General features: G+C 39.5%; 1 protein-coding gene across 1 annotated transcript in view; it reads right to left on the bottom strand.

Annotated features, from left to right (window-relative positions):
- Positions 1 to 15,920, bottom strand: part of TBC1D22B (TBC1 domain family member 22B) — a 1,162,021-nt gene that overhangs the window by 526,761 nt on the left and 619,340 nt on the right. The window lies entirely within an intron of this gene.

The following is a 15,920-nucleotide window of genomic DNA, read 5'->3' as shown; positions in this document are numbered from 1 at the left end:
GGTCTCAGTAGAGGCCTGCAAATCAGAGGTAGCTGGTATCAGGGGTTGCAAAAGCACCTCACTGAGTACTGATGAACTGGCGACTGGCTTAGGAGAAGCGTCGTTGGCAGTTTTGGACCTCGGCGGCCTGTCTCTGTCTTTATCTTTGCATTTTTTTGGAATCCCGGTAGTCGGATGGCTAACCGATGACATTTCTGGATAATTAATCTGAGAACCGAAATATTTAGAGGCGAAAATATACCAATGATTGATAGTGCGCTGATTAAATAAAGCACAAAACCGACAGCAAGGTACTTCGTGGTCAGGGCCTAGGCAAGGAATACAGTACGAATGAAAATCTTTATGAGGTATTTGCTTTCCACAAGTTATGCAATTATTAACTTTTACTGACATCGGTAAGGAGCAAGAAGAAGTTAACAGATAACATTAATTAATTAATTAATTAATTCATAGGAGGAAGCATGGAAAGTAGAAAGGGATGACTACCCACCAGGTTCATGGTACGGCAAGATGGCAGAAGTCCTCTGCTTGGATACCTTGGGTGTGTACCTGGAAACACACATCTTCAAGATCCCTGCATGATGGTAGACACTGCTGACCTAAATTTGTAAACAGGGGATACTTCCTTTCTGCTAAATGGATACTGGAATTGAATAAGACAGACATGGAGAGGCATCCAGAACAGCCAATGATTTGTGGATTTTGGATCAAGAGGACAAGTTGTCATCAAAAATATATGGCATCCTCAAAAGGCCGTAATCTAATTTGCAGATAAGGGGTTGCAAAAGCACCTCAGCAAAACAGATGCCCTCAAGCCTAGGGATAGCTTGACTTAAATGAGCTATGTAATGTTTGACTGAAAATGATTGGGTAGAAAATGATTGGGTAGACTATAAGTGATGTATAATGTTTGCATCTGGGAGTATGTCAGTATGGTCTGTGATGCAAAATGCTTGCAACTAGGATTGTGTTGGTGTGGTCTCTTTTCATTTATATAAATGTATGACTGCTTATGTCGTAAGTGATCGTTTAATCAAGACGCTTCTTGTTTAAAAGAAAAAGGGGGCAGGAATTGAATAATTTATGTAATGCTTAGGTTATATGATACATAGCAAAATAGTGAAGTATAATGTTTGTTAATGTTAATTTGTTAACAGAGTTTCATTAATTTTGAAGTAATGTAAATTTGCCTATTTCTGATGTGATAATTCAATAAAGATGTTAAAAAAAAAAAGAAGCCTAAGGATATATTTGGCTTTGACCGAATATCCTCCTCCTCCTTTATATGCATCTCGCTTGGTCTTTTCTCCATTTCTGTGGATTGTGCATGATACTTGGTGACGTCAGTGTCCACAGTCAAGGTACAAAACCTTATTTGATTCAGACAGTCTTGAAGAGTCCCTGCTCTATATTTAATAGTCTTATGGTTTAAACATGAACAGTGAGGTTAGTTAAGAATGTCATGCTTAAGCTCCAAAAACACTTTGCATAGGAACTTTTATGTGCAATCTGCTTTTACATGCAATGTTCCTAGAAACTTAACTTCTGACATCTATACAAGACACTTGTAAAATATCACCACGATAAACAAAAACAATGTAATTAAAGGAATAAGAATAATCCCACAATGTGCTGCTTATCTAAAAACTCGGTCACTCAGGCCACGTCAACAGACTGCTGAAACTGATCTGCACTTCTCTCTCTTACACCACTGACATACTGATATAGTGTTTAGACAGAATCTGACCAGTCTGGAGGAAAAGGGTGCAAAGCTCTGGAAGTCGTCTCTAAGATGTTATCACTACTTCAACTTCCTGCACTGCACAACACACCCTGTGTGCATATAAACTGCAGAACACAATGGGGGAGGGGGGTTGACAAGTATAACCTGCACCTTTTGACAAGCAATGTGTAGGTATAAAGCTGCATTGCGAGAAAGGCAGGTGGCAGATGCAACCTGCACTGTATAACATGTGTTGTGTGACATGCAGGATGTAGTTAAAAAGTACAGTTGTGTACACTTACCATAAATGTATATGTTCGAGTGTATTCACTGTTGCAGTCATTACATTTGTGTAATCTGCTGGCAGGTTGCCCTCAGTCAGCCTGAATTCCAAAGTCTTGGGTCCTGCGTCGTTGCTGTCTCCTCTTCCATGACGTCAGGTCATCAGGGGTATAAAACATGCAGCCGACGCCATTTTCTTTAGTTTTTCTTGCCCCAGATGTCAGGTGCCCCCAAAAAGGTAGCAAAAATATATATGTATATGTATGTATATATATATATATATATATATATATATATATATATATATATATATATATATATATATATATACATATATATACATATATATATATATATATATATATATATATACATATATATATATATATATATATATATATATATATATATATATATATATATATATATATATATATATATATATATATATATATATATATATATATATATATATATATATATATACATATATATATATATATATATATATATATATATATATATACATACATATATATATATATATATATATATATACATATATATATATATATATATATATATATATATATATACATATATATATATATATATATACATATATATATATATATATATATATATATATATATATATATATATATATATATATATATATATATATATATATATATATATATATATATATATATAAATGAAATACCGCTTTAAAGAAGAATTCAAGCATCCAAAATATAAACTTCTAAAAGTGAGGAAAAAAATAAATACTTTGAAATGAAGACACGGACACTAAACTGTTCAATTAAGCTTTCGCTCTTATTTGATAGAAGAGCTTCTTCAGAATGTACAAGTAAGTAACTGTAAATTATTCAAATACAATGCCAAAAGTCATGTGCTCATAAGGTAGCCAATAAGAAGATATTCTTAAATAATACTGTAAATAGAAAGAATCATGAAGTGTCAACTGTAAATGTTTTCTAGAATCTAGATAGTTTAAAAGTAAATATACAGTAAAATTCAAAGAGTGTCAATATATCTAGTAAAACTGAGAGAGGGTATAACATATAACAAAGACATAATGTACTACATAAAAGTCTAAGATTAAAGCATTAAAGCATAACGGCAAAACCTGGGTGCATCAGTGTCAAACAAAGGCCCAGTATTTATCTGTACCATTTAAGGGCACATTTAATATTGACACTTTCATTTAAACCAGGGTAGACCTCTGAATTAAGCAACAATTGCCATTTCAATTCCCTAACTTCTAAAAGTAAATTCCAATCTCCAAAAAAACATTCAATTTGTTCAAGAACTATGAAGTAGAACTTTGTGAAATTAGTGCAGTAGGTACTGTGTTTGCCAAGAGCATTATTCACATTTTTAAATCTAATGGCAGCTAGATGTTCTTTTACTCTGTCAGATAGCTTTCTGGAAGTTTTTCCAACGTAAAAACTGTGACAAGAGGCACAAATGCTCGCATATACAACAGCAGTAGAATGACAATCAAAATGTTTGTCATAGCTAATGCGGTAACTATTGTGAGGAAAGGTGTAGTGGGGACCCACCAGAATGAAAGGACAGACAACACATCTGTTGCAAGTAAACATGCCAGTAGAGGAAGAGGGAGCATGTGACTCTAGGGAGTAAAAAGGGGAGTCCCTATTCTCAAAGTGCATTTTGAAAGTCTTTGTTCTCTTATAAGAAAACAAGGGTGTGGAACCAAGGGCATGTACCATGTGGTGAGAGTCATTTAAAATGTCCCAGTTATTGGATAAAATGTCTCTAATATGGGACATGTCCCTAGAAATGGGTAAGGGAAAACTAAGAGACATAGTAGAAAGTTTGGAGAGATTAGATGTGTTTTTTGTTTTAAAACCATAAATTAAGATGGGTAAGTGTTTGGTATGTCTATTGGAAGATATGTCATCAAAAGTAGAGAGAAGTAGGGATAAAGGGTAGTTCCTGGAAAGGAACATTTGTACAAGTAATGTGGCTTGTGTGTAAAACTCATCATCATGACTAACCAGTCTAGAAGTGCGGATGAATTGACTGCGTACAATATATATATATATATATATATATATATATATATATACATACATATCTATATATATATATACATATATATATATATATATATATATATATATATATATATATATATATATATATATATATATATATATATATATATATATATATATATATATATATATATACACACACACACACACACACACATGCATCAATATAAACATTACCTTCATCTACAAGCAAATACACCACATAGGTTGTAGAAGATAGAGAAGGAAAGATAAGCTCGAGAATAACAGCGGGATGGCGGAAGGGTAACCTGGACTGCAACAGTGAATACACTCGAACATCTACATTTATGGTAAGTGTACACAACTGTACTATGTTCTTCGTGTTTCACTGTTGCAGTCATTACATTTGGGTAGAATCCCAAAGCTATGATTGGGAGGCTGGAGCTAAACAGCATTAGGTGCGTCTATAAAGCCCTGCAGAACTGCAGTGGCAAAGCTTGCCCTGGACTTAGAGTAGAGAGGAAATGATAATACTTTGTGAAGGTGTGAATAGAACTCCAAGTAGCAGCCTCAAGAATGTCTTTGGTTGGTACTCCTCTGAGAAAGGCTGTTGAAGTAGCTGCAGCTCTGGTGGTATGACACCTAATGCCCTTGGGCACAGGTTTACCATGGTGTAAGTAGCAGAAATGGATACAGTGGCTTATCCACTTTGAAATTGTCTGCTTTGAAATAGCCTTTCCTTCTGATCCTGCAGCATATGTCACTAGTAATTGCTCAGTTTTTCTTAGAGATTTAGTCCTGCTCAAGTAGAATCTTAGCTGTCTGTGTACATCCAAGGAATACAGAATTCTCTCCCCCTTGTTCTGCAGATTTGGATAAAAGGTTGGCAGATGAATTGTCTGGTTAAGAGCCACACTGGAAACCACCTTAGGCATAAATGTAGGATTTGTCCTCAGAGACACCCTGTCTGGGTGTGTGTGTGTCTTTCGGCTTTTTTAGTTATGTCGCAGCGAGCTCCGTCCCGTCACGATTGGCAGTAGAGTTTACATTTGCTGGCTTGCTCCCCGCACAACCTTCAACGAAGGAAGGAAGGAAGGCCCATTCACGCATGTCGCCGCCATTGTGCAGACTGGATCGAACGACGGGCAACTAACGCCTAAACTGTGATACGCACTCAAGCAACACCACCACCGCAGTTCCTGTCTGGGTAAAATATGATAAAAGGCTCTACAGCCATGAGGGCCTGTAGCTCTGAAACTCTTCTTGCTGAAGTAATTGCTAGTAGCAGAGCTATTTTCCATGATAAGAACTTTATATCAGCAGTAGCAGCTGGTTCAAATGGAGGCAGGGTGAGCTTTTCCAACACATAATTGAGGTCCCATGCAGGTAATGGTGATCTAGGAGGTCTTAAATTTTTGGCTCCTCTAAGATACTGTGGTAGTAAAGGATGAAAAAAGATTGGTGGCTCTGTATTGTAATGAGCCAAAATGGCAGAGGCATGGATTTTAATTGATGAGAAAGATAGGCCTTTGTCAAGCATCTCAGTTAAGTATTGTAATATCTGAGGAATGTTTGGTTCTGCTGTACCAGTTCCTCGTGCTTGATTCCAAGCACAGAATCTCTTCCATTTATCAGAATAAGATTTTATAGTACTAGGCCTTCTGGCTTCCAAAATGACATGCATCACAGCTTTACTGAGAGGTGTTTTTTGTATAACTACATGATCAGCCATGCTGCCAGGTTCAGTGTCTGGAGTTGATTGTGCAGGATTTGATTGTTTTGCTGGGACAGTAATTGAGGTCTTTGAGGTAAGGTCCAAGCTGGGTATTGAGACAAGTTCCTTAGGATTGGGTACCAGTATTGGCGGGTCCAGTCCGGGGCAATTAGTATCATCTTTGGTTTCACTTGTCTGACTTTTAGGAGGACCTTGGGAAGAAGAGGCAGAGGTGGAAAGGCGTAAACTGATAGTTTTTTCTAACTGAAGGATAGGGCGTCCACTTTCCATGCTTGTCTGTGATAAGTCCTTGTGCAGAATCTTTTCAACTGATAATTTTGAAGGGAGGCAAATAGATCTATGTCTGGGCTTCCCCATTTCTCTGTTATCATGCTGAAGACTTGTGGGTTTGGTTTCCACTTGTGAGGATCCATAAGGTTTCTGCTTAGATCGTCTGCCAGAGTATTTTGCTTTCCTGGCAGGAATTGAACTTGAAGATGTATTTGGTAGGTCAAAGCTGTGTCCCACAGTGCCATGGCTAATCTGCAAAGGGGGAATGAGTGTGTGTCCCCTTGCTTGCTTATATACCACATGACCACGGTGTTGTCCGTCTTTATCAGTAGTTGTCCTGGATGAAGTAAGTCCTTGAAGGCTGTTAGGGCATTTTGAACAGCTAGCATCTCTTTCTGGTTGATATGTAGATGCATTTGTTTTGGGGTCCATATGCCCTGTATGCATCTTCCTGCCATGTGGGCCCTCCAGGCATAATCTGATGTGTCTGTTGTTAAGGTTTGGCTGGCAGGGGGTAGAGTGAAGACCCGTCCTATGTTTTGGTGACATGCCTTTGCTCACCATAGAAACTCCTGTTGTAGGCAGGGAACGAGAGGAATCATTGTTTCCAGACTGTGAGAATGTTGACTCCATAAACTTTTTAGGTACCATTGAGGTTTCCTCATATGCAGTCTTGCATATGGAATCAGTAGGATGCAGGATGCCTTGAAGCCCACAGCCTGCAGAATTTGTCTTGCAGATAACTGGGTTTTTGTTGCCATTAGTTTGAAGTAAGTAGTCAGTTGCCTTTGCTTGTGTGGCATGAGGTAAGCCATCTGGGCAGTTGTATTCAAACTTGCACCCAGGAATGTTATCTTTTGAGAGGGTACCAGTTGTGATTTCTTTTTGTTTACTGTGTACCCTAGGCATGTTAGAAGCCTTTTCACAAACGCCAGGTGTCGAAGAAGAATGTCCTTGTTCTCTGCTTGAATGAGACAGTCGTCCAAGTAAGGATATATTTGTATACTTCTTTGTCTGCAAAATGCAATTACTGGTGCCAGGCACTTTGTAAAGACCCTGGGCACAGTAGATAAGCCAGAGGGCAGTGCAGAGAATTGGTAATGCACTAAGCCAGCCTTGAATCTGAGGTATCTTCTGCACGATTGTCTTATTGGGACATGCAGGTATGCCTCTTTTAGGTCTAATGTCATCAGCCAAGCATTCTTGCCTAGCATGGGCAGAAGCTGCTGCAAAGTCAGCATTTTGAATTTTGGAATGTCCAGGTAACGTGTTCAAAATTGATAAACCCAGTATTGGCCGCCAGGCCTTGTCCTTTCTGGGTACCAAGAACAGTCTTGAGTAAAAACCTTGTCCTTTTTCCTTTTCTGGTACTGGCTGAATGGCCCCCATATCCATGAGGGACGTAACCTGTTTCTGTGCCTCTGCCCATTGATTTTCTGGCAGATCTGGTCAACTGTTTGCCATTGGCAGAGTGTGGAAATGGAATCTGTATCCCTGTGATACTATGTTTAGTACCCACTTGTCCTGGGTTAGTAACTGCCAAATTTGAGCAAAAAGTGCTAATTTTCCCCCTAAGAGTGCTGCCAAAAGATAAGTGCTTGGTGCAGGCAGAGGGAAGTCATTGGGATTGTTTTCTGTAGGTTTGCGCTTTATCTCCTCCAGATTTGGAGGTAGAAGCGCCCCATTGCTTTGACCTGTATGAATCTTGTATCTGGAACCCTTAGGGCATCTGGATTTGCCCCTTTAAGCTCGGTCTGACACAGGAAAGGACCAATTTTTTGTAGGCCAGTGTCTACTGAATCTTGGTGGCTGCACTTGTAAGAAGTCTTTAACAGTTTGCATAGACTTAGCTTTGTCTTCCATTTTCTTTAAAACCTCTTCTGCCTTAATACCAGAGTATCATGCAGTAAAGGTGCATCAAGCAATTTTGCTTTAACATGATCAGGCAAATTTTGTTCCTTTAGCCAGGCATGCCTCCTAATCACAGATCCAGTAACTGCGGCCCTGCAGGAGGCCTCTAAGGAGTCAAAACCACCAAGTATGCTTTCCAACATGTTCAGCTGCATGCAATAATTCCTGCAATTCTTTATTTTCTGCACATTCAGAAATCAACATAATTTTCTGTTTCAGCAATCACATAACATGTTGTTGATACTTAAGCATATGAAACTGACAGTTTAAGGCCCTGACTGCCAAGGTTGCAGATGCATAAACCTTTTTTCCCCATCTGTCCAGTGCCCTTGAATCTCTGTCAAAGGGGGTAGGATTTTTTGCTGCTGAGGCCTCAACTCCCTTTGGACCCTGTGAAATAGTCTCAGGATCAGCAGCAGGGTTTCTAAATAAAAATTTATGTGAGTCAGGGACCCTGTAATATCTGTCAGGCTTACTGGGAGCCGGAGGTAAGGAGTCAGGGGAGAAGCTTGACTCCGAAAACACATCATCCACAATGTCTAAAACAGGGGGAATGGCTAAAGGCCTGTGCTGAGGGAAAAGGAGGAAATTCTTGAGCCTCTTTTTTGATTCTGAGAAATCTTGACTCTCCAAGGTGAAAATGCTCCCTCAAAGTATGCAAGGTTTCTCCAAATGAATAATCCTCAGGAGGAGATGCAGATGGTATAGACTCTGCATAGGGAGGTATTGACACTTCCTGATCAGAAGCGGAATCAGAAGAAATAGAAACCTGATCTGAAGATTCATAATCAGAATATCTTGCCTAGGCCTCTTACCTGGAGGGGGATGGGTACCCCTGATCAAGGTAATAAGGTCTTCAGCCATTTTGATCATCTGTTTTTTAGGCATAGAGGCCTTTGCACATGGCTAATGTGTCAGTTTTTTAGTTTTAGAAGTTGCTTTTGTCTCTGTTTTTGCAGCTGTCGTCGGTTTGATATTCAAAAGTCGAGGTCTGAATACACCCTCAGAAACCGGTGCCTGCTCAGAGGCTCTGGACCCATCCAAGGGAGATACATCCGTCGGTCCAATACCTTGAGTATCTTGCGGCATGCCAGACTCCACATGGGTGTCGGTAGAGGCCTGCGACTCGAAGGTAGCAGGTATCAGGGGCTGCGAAAGCGCCTCACTGAGTACCGGTGACTGGCTTAGGAGAAGCTTTGTCGTCGGTTTTGGATCTCGACTGCCTTTCTCTGTCCTTTTCTTTGCATTTTTTATGTACTCCAGTAGTCGGATTGCAATCTGACGACATTGCTGGGTAGTCAAATCTGTTTCCAAAATACTTTGAGGCAAAAATATACAGACACTCAATAGTGCGTTGGTTAAATCTAGCACAAAACCGACAGCCAGGCATGTCGTGATCAGGGCCTAGACAAGGAATACAGTATAAATGAAAATCCTTATGAGGTATTTGCTTCCTACAAGTAATACAATTATTAACTTTTTCTGACATCGGTATGGAGCAAGAAAAAAGTTTCCGCAACGGGGTACTTAGCTTTAGTGAAGACTTTGATTCAGAAACTCAAACTCGAATATTTCAGTAGTTGGCCGACCGGCACTTGCGAAATGCTTCTGCTTCGGGCACTGCGCGGCAAGAAAGACTAAAGAAAATGGCATCGGCTGCATGTTTTGCACCCCTGATGACCTGACATCATGGAAGAGGAGACAGCAACCAACACAGGACCCAAGACTTTGGAATTCAGGCCGACTGAGGGCAACCTGCCAGCAGATTACCCAAATGTAATGACTGCAACAGTGAAACACGAAGAACATCTTGCTTTGGGCAACACATACAGTGTAGCTATAACCTGAATTTAATAAGTGAAAAATACTTGTTTATTTGTCTACAGGATAGACAAAACTTCAAACAAGCACTAAATTCTAGACTGGATACTCACAAATAGACCAGACAGTCTTAGTGACTATCTCCCAACCTACCTACTAAGACAACGGCTTAACCCCACCAAACTTGCACTATATTGGCAGATAAGAAACAAAAAAAAAAAAAAAACATGAACCTCGACTACTTCCTCTATATCCTTAAACACTGCAACTGGTCCCATCTTACAGTTCTGCCCCTAGATGATACCATTAATCACTTCACTAGCACCTTTCTATCTATCCTAGAGGAACAAGCTCCACCCAGGACCATTAGAGTTAAACTTTGCCTCATGGTTAAGCAATGAAACCAGGTCACTGCTAAAAGCAAGGGATGAAGCATGGGTATACTGGCAAAAAAACAAAATCCCAAGTTACAAGGCAATTCTACCGTGAACTAAGAAACAAAGCTAAAAAGCAAATAAAACAGGATAAAATAAACTATTACTCTGAAATGCAAACTAACCACAATAACCCCACCCCCCCAAATTCTGGACTGCAATCAACAATGTTCTCTGACCTGGAAAAGCTAGTACACCACCTCCCACTACAAAAAACAGTACTGACTGTATGGCCACAGTTTAACAACCTACTTCACAGAAACTATTCAACATCTTTCTAACAGCCAAACCCTTACTGCCACCTCAAAAACTTTCACTCCTCAACAAAACAAAGCCAGCTTCTCCCTTCAATCTGCCCTAATAAACAGTATTAAAAAACTTCTGAGAAAATTAAAGCCCACTTCTCTACCTGCTGACCAAATACCACCTGAGTTTTTAAAACTATCCACTGAAGTAATTGCAAATCCAGTCACCATTCTAATAAACACAACTATATCAGAACATTAAGGTCCCACCATTTGGAAAACTTCATACATCACTCCACTCTACAAAGGTGGCAATTCTACTGAATTGTCTAACTACTGCTCTATCATAATTCTATCCCCACTATCTAAAATACTGGAAAAAAATGTTCATAAGCAAATCATGGATCACTTAGGTGCAAACAAATTAACCATAACACAACACTGCTTGCGTCCACACCACAGCACCACCACTGCACTTATGTCATTTGCAACCACAGGAATAATGGTAAGTATGCATCCTCCATCATTTTAGACTTATCAAAAGCTTTCCATATGATAGATCAGGAACTCCAACTCTATGACTTGGCCTTATCACATTCTAGTCTTACCTGGTTCCAGAGCTACTTAACTAGAAGACAGCAAGCAGCACATTAACACCAAAATCTATCTCACCTACTTCCTGTCACCCTAGGAGTCCCCCAAGGGTCTATTCTTGACCCTCTACTCTTTTCCATATTTACAAACAACCTTTGTACTGCAGTCCCTTCTGCCACAATTATCCAATATGCTGATGGTTCCACAGTAATATGTGCTGCTAATTCCCTTCAAGAGCTACAAACAGTCACTCAATCATCCTTTCTCAAAACAGAATCCTGGCCAACAACCTCCAGCTTAATTTTAAACCCCAATAAGACAAAACTCATGCTACTCCATCCCAATAAAGCTACTATAATCACAGCATATTTCTACATTGCCTCCGCAAATAACACTGTCATCGTCCCCTCTCCACACACCAAACTACTGGGTGTAGAAATAGCAATATGAGATTCGAAATCTACATATCCCAATCAATTAAAAAAGTCCACAAAAACTAGGTACACTATGTAGGAACAAGCAGTATCTCACAAAAAAAATACAAGAATAAGTACTGCACAAACTCATTTGACCTCAACTCTTTTTTTATGCATCAGCCACACTTATAAACCTCAGGAAAACTGAATTGGCAAAACTAGAATCCTGTCACAATAAAATAGCTAGGTATGCAGTGAACTCTACATTCAGATCTCACCACTGCTCTGCCCTAAAACAATTAAACTGGTTAGAGCTTCCCCAACTCTTACACCTGTCCCAGCTTAACATGGCTTATAAAATTGTTTTATCATCCTGAAAATACTCCCTCACTACAAGGTTTACTAGAGCCTTATTCCTGTAGCAGAATTCTGTGCTCTAACAATAAACCCCTCTTACAGATCTCAACAGCACACAATCGTGCTGGTGAATCCAGCTACTCACATTATATTGCCAAGACTTGGAATTCTCTACCTAGTAACATCACATCTAGCATTACTTTAGCTAAATTTAAACAAACACTAAAAACCCACCTTACCACTAAATGGATCTGACCCTTGTTCTACCCCAGATTAAGAATTTCCCACTACTCTTAGATAATCGTTCTTCATACTAACACTACTACCTTTAACTTTGCTGTTGATTTATGTATTATTATTAACTTATAAGCACCCACTCAGGTGGGAATTCTGCTAAGCAACAAAAATTGCACAAATATAACTCTGTTACTTTCTGTCACCTTATGTGTCAAGTATATTTTATTCTAGTTTTATTTTATTTGTACATATTAGCTGCTATCAATCTCTGTAAACCGATACACTATGTCCAATTGTATATCTTGTTTTAATGATACTGACTCACTTAGGCTACTATTTGTAATCTCCTCTCTGTTAAGTATTTTGATAATTATGTTTTGTCTTTTATATTTCACTGTGCCGAGCTTTTCTCCCTGGGCCTCGCTGAAAAAGGACTTGTTGTCCACTCAGATTATCATGGTAAACAAATGTGAAATAAAATAAAATAAATACATCTTTTTGATTACTGAAACATGGCTGCATGACAAGATAAGTTATAGTGCAGTAAACTTAGAGAATTTTATACCGCTTCGTACAGACAGAAAACATACACTGTGTGGAAAGGCCAGAGGAGGTGGAGTCTGCATCTATGTTGACAAGAGATGGTGCAACAACTGTGAAATCATACTGTCACACTGCTGTGAGAACTTAAGAGTTCCTGCCCACTAAATGTAGACCATTTTCTTTGTCCAGGGAGATGAATGGGGTCAGTGTAACAGTGGTGTATATCCCACCTACTGCTAACACCACTGAGGCTCTAAATAAACTAGGCAATCACATACGTGAGCTGCAGAGCAAATATCCTAAATTTGTACATGTGGCAGCTGGTGACTTTAATAAAGCAGATATAAAGTACTCCCACACTACCATCGGTATGTGGACATTCCTATAAAGGGTGACAATATCCTGGACAAGGTGCACATAAACTTAAAGAAAGCTTATAAGGCAATGCAACTTCCACAAATAGAAAACTCTGACTTATGCCAACTTGCTACAGCTTACAAACCTGCCTGGTTAGAGAGAAACCTACAAAGAAACAAATCAATGTATGGCCCAAGGGGGCTATGGAGGTCCTCCAAGACTACTTTGAAAGAACCAACTGGGATATGTTCAAGGAGGCAGCCACAGTGAATCAGCATCTGAACACTGATGAATACACTGAGGCAGTGATGGCATACATTTCAAACTGCGTTGATGAGGTGAAAAATATCAAGAGTTTCACTTTTAGAGCTAACCAGAAGCCATGGCTCACCCCTCAGGTATATGAACTTCTGAAGGAAAAAAATGTAGCTCGCAGGGCTAAGGACAAAGCAGCCCTAAGTGTAGCAAGAGGTAATCTGAGGAGGGGTATAAAGGAGGCTAAAAGGGAGTATGGCAGAAAGGTACAGAGTCATTCTGAAGACATGAAGGATGCAAGGAGACTATGACAATGCATACAGGAGATCACGGACTACAAAATCAGGTCAGCACAGTATGAGGACTGCGTTGGATTCCTGGACAGTTTGAACATCATCTTTGGTAGATTTGAGTAAAGAAACAACAGGTTGGCACTAAAGCTACTCACTGATGAGAAGGATGCAGTACTCGGCCTCCGCACAGAGGAGGTAAGTACAGAGTTAAGGAGAGTGAACTCCAAGAAGGCTGCTGGCCAAGACAACATACTGGGCAAGGTGTTAAAACGCTGTGCTGATCAACTACGCATAGTGCTCAAGGAAATATTTAACACCTCTGTTGTCATGGTAAAAGTACCCTCATGGTACAAGGAAACTATCATCATCACACTACTTAAGAAACCCACGCCCTCCAGCCCAAACGACTACAGACCAGTTGCTCTGACATCCACTGTTATGAAATGTTTTGAGTGGCTGATCAAAAAGCATCTTTCATCATGCCTAAATCCTGATTTTGACCATCTGCAGTGTGCATACGGAGCTAACCGATCCATAGCTGATGCCTTATCTGTAGCACTACACATCTCCCTTGAGCATGTAGAGGACAAAGACAACTATGTGAGGATGCTGTTCATAAACTTCAGCTCTGCGTTTAATACAGTGGTACCAATGCAGCTGACAGAAAAACTGGCACATTTAGGAATCAGGAAACATTTCTGTAACTGGATCCTGAACTTCCTGACTGAGAGACCACAGGGGGTGTGTGTTCAGGTAAGAACACATCAAAGTGCATCACGATCAACACCAGGGTTCCACAGGGATGTGTTCTCAGCCCATTGTTATTCACCATCCTGACCCATGACTGCTATGCTAAGCACAAGCCCAACCATATCATCAAGTTTGCTGATGACACCACAGTCATGGGGCTCATCACAAAGGAGGATGAAAGGGTGTACAGAGAAAAGGTGGCATCTCTGATCAGTTGGTGCGAGGGGAGCAACCCTGACCCGAATGTAAGTAAGACCAAAGAGATTATCATCGACTTCAGGAAAAGAAGAACAAACCACCCAGTGCTCAGGATCAATGGTGAGTGTGTGGCGAGGGTTGAGAGTGCAAAATTTCTGGGTGTACATATCAGAGGATCTCTCGTGGTCGGGAAACACCAGCCAGCTGGTCAAGAAAGAGCACCAATGCCTCCACTTTTTAAGAAGGCTAAAAAAAGCTAAGCTTCCTCCTCATACTCTCTCCACCTTCTACAGAGGTGCAATAGATAGCATCCTCACCTGCAACTTCACAGTGTGGTTTGGAAGCTGCACAGTTACAGAAAGGAAGGCGCTACAAAGACTGGTGAGGGTTACAGAGAAGGTAACAGGTTCCAGTCTTTCATCAATACATCTTTATTCTGCAAGAAGCATCCGAAAGGTCACCAAAATAATACAGGACAACACACATCCTACGCATGGACTGTTTAAACAGCTGGCATCAGGCAGGTGATATTGCAGCACTACAAGATTCAGTAACAGTTTCTACCCTACAGTGATTAGACTTCCGAACTCGAGCACTAGTCCCAGGGGTCTGGACACATATAAGTCAATTTTTATTTATTTTTGCAATATATACTTACATATATTCCAAGTAAGTGCAATATTTATTTATTATATCCATAGTCAGTATTATTATCTAACTCACTCAAGGGCAATCTTAGACAAATAACTTGGGCATTTCAATCTGTAGTGAGCTTTGTTTTACTTTAAACAGGGTAGTTAGTATAACTCCGGGGAGGGTATTCTTTTTGTGTACAAGTGTTGGCAAATGTCTCTGTTCTTTCTTGCGTGTATTGGCAGTAGTATTGTATTTGTTAGTTATGTTTATTCCTCTACTTGTATGTCTTATTTCACTTTCTTTTGTAATCTCAAGAATTGAGCTGATACACGAAAAATGTGTTCAGGCTACACATGTGTAACTCTAAATGACAATAAAATTTACTTTGACTTTGAATTATTTAGGGACTGTGCATCAGATCACTCTGTTTTTCTGCAGTTAAATGTTGCTAGTGCTGCCATTCACTCCTTATCAACCTCTAATGATACAGGGAGTTGCAAAATGGGCAGTATTATCCCAAACCACTGAATCAATTAAAGCAATACTGATATCCCACTATTCACCTTTCCAAAACCATACAGACATTAATTTTACAATCAGATATCATTGTACTTGAAGTTATGCAAAAATATTAGTGTAATGCACTTAGTAAAGTTAAACACCTACAGGCCTGATAGCTACTTACAAGCTTAATACACATTCATGTTTCATGGCAGGAGCATATTACATAGTTCTCAACTGATTTCATGCTTTTAAGACAGGTCGGTTCTCAACTGATTTCATGCTTTTAAGATAGG

The sequence above is a fragment of the Protopterus annectens genome, chromosome 7.part0 (assembly GCF_019279795.1).
Source record: "Protopterus annectens isolate FY-2018-M chromosome 7.part0, PAN1.0, whole genome shotgun sequence".
Classification (NCBI taxonomy): domain Eukaryota; kingdom Metazoa; phylum Chordata; order Ceratodontiformes; family Protopteridae; genus Protopterus; species Protopterus annectens.
Note: the sequence above shows the minus strand (reverse complement) of the source record. Positions and strands in the feature narration are given on the sequence as shown.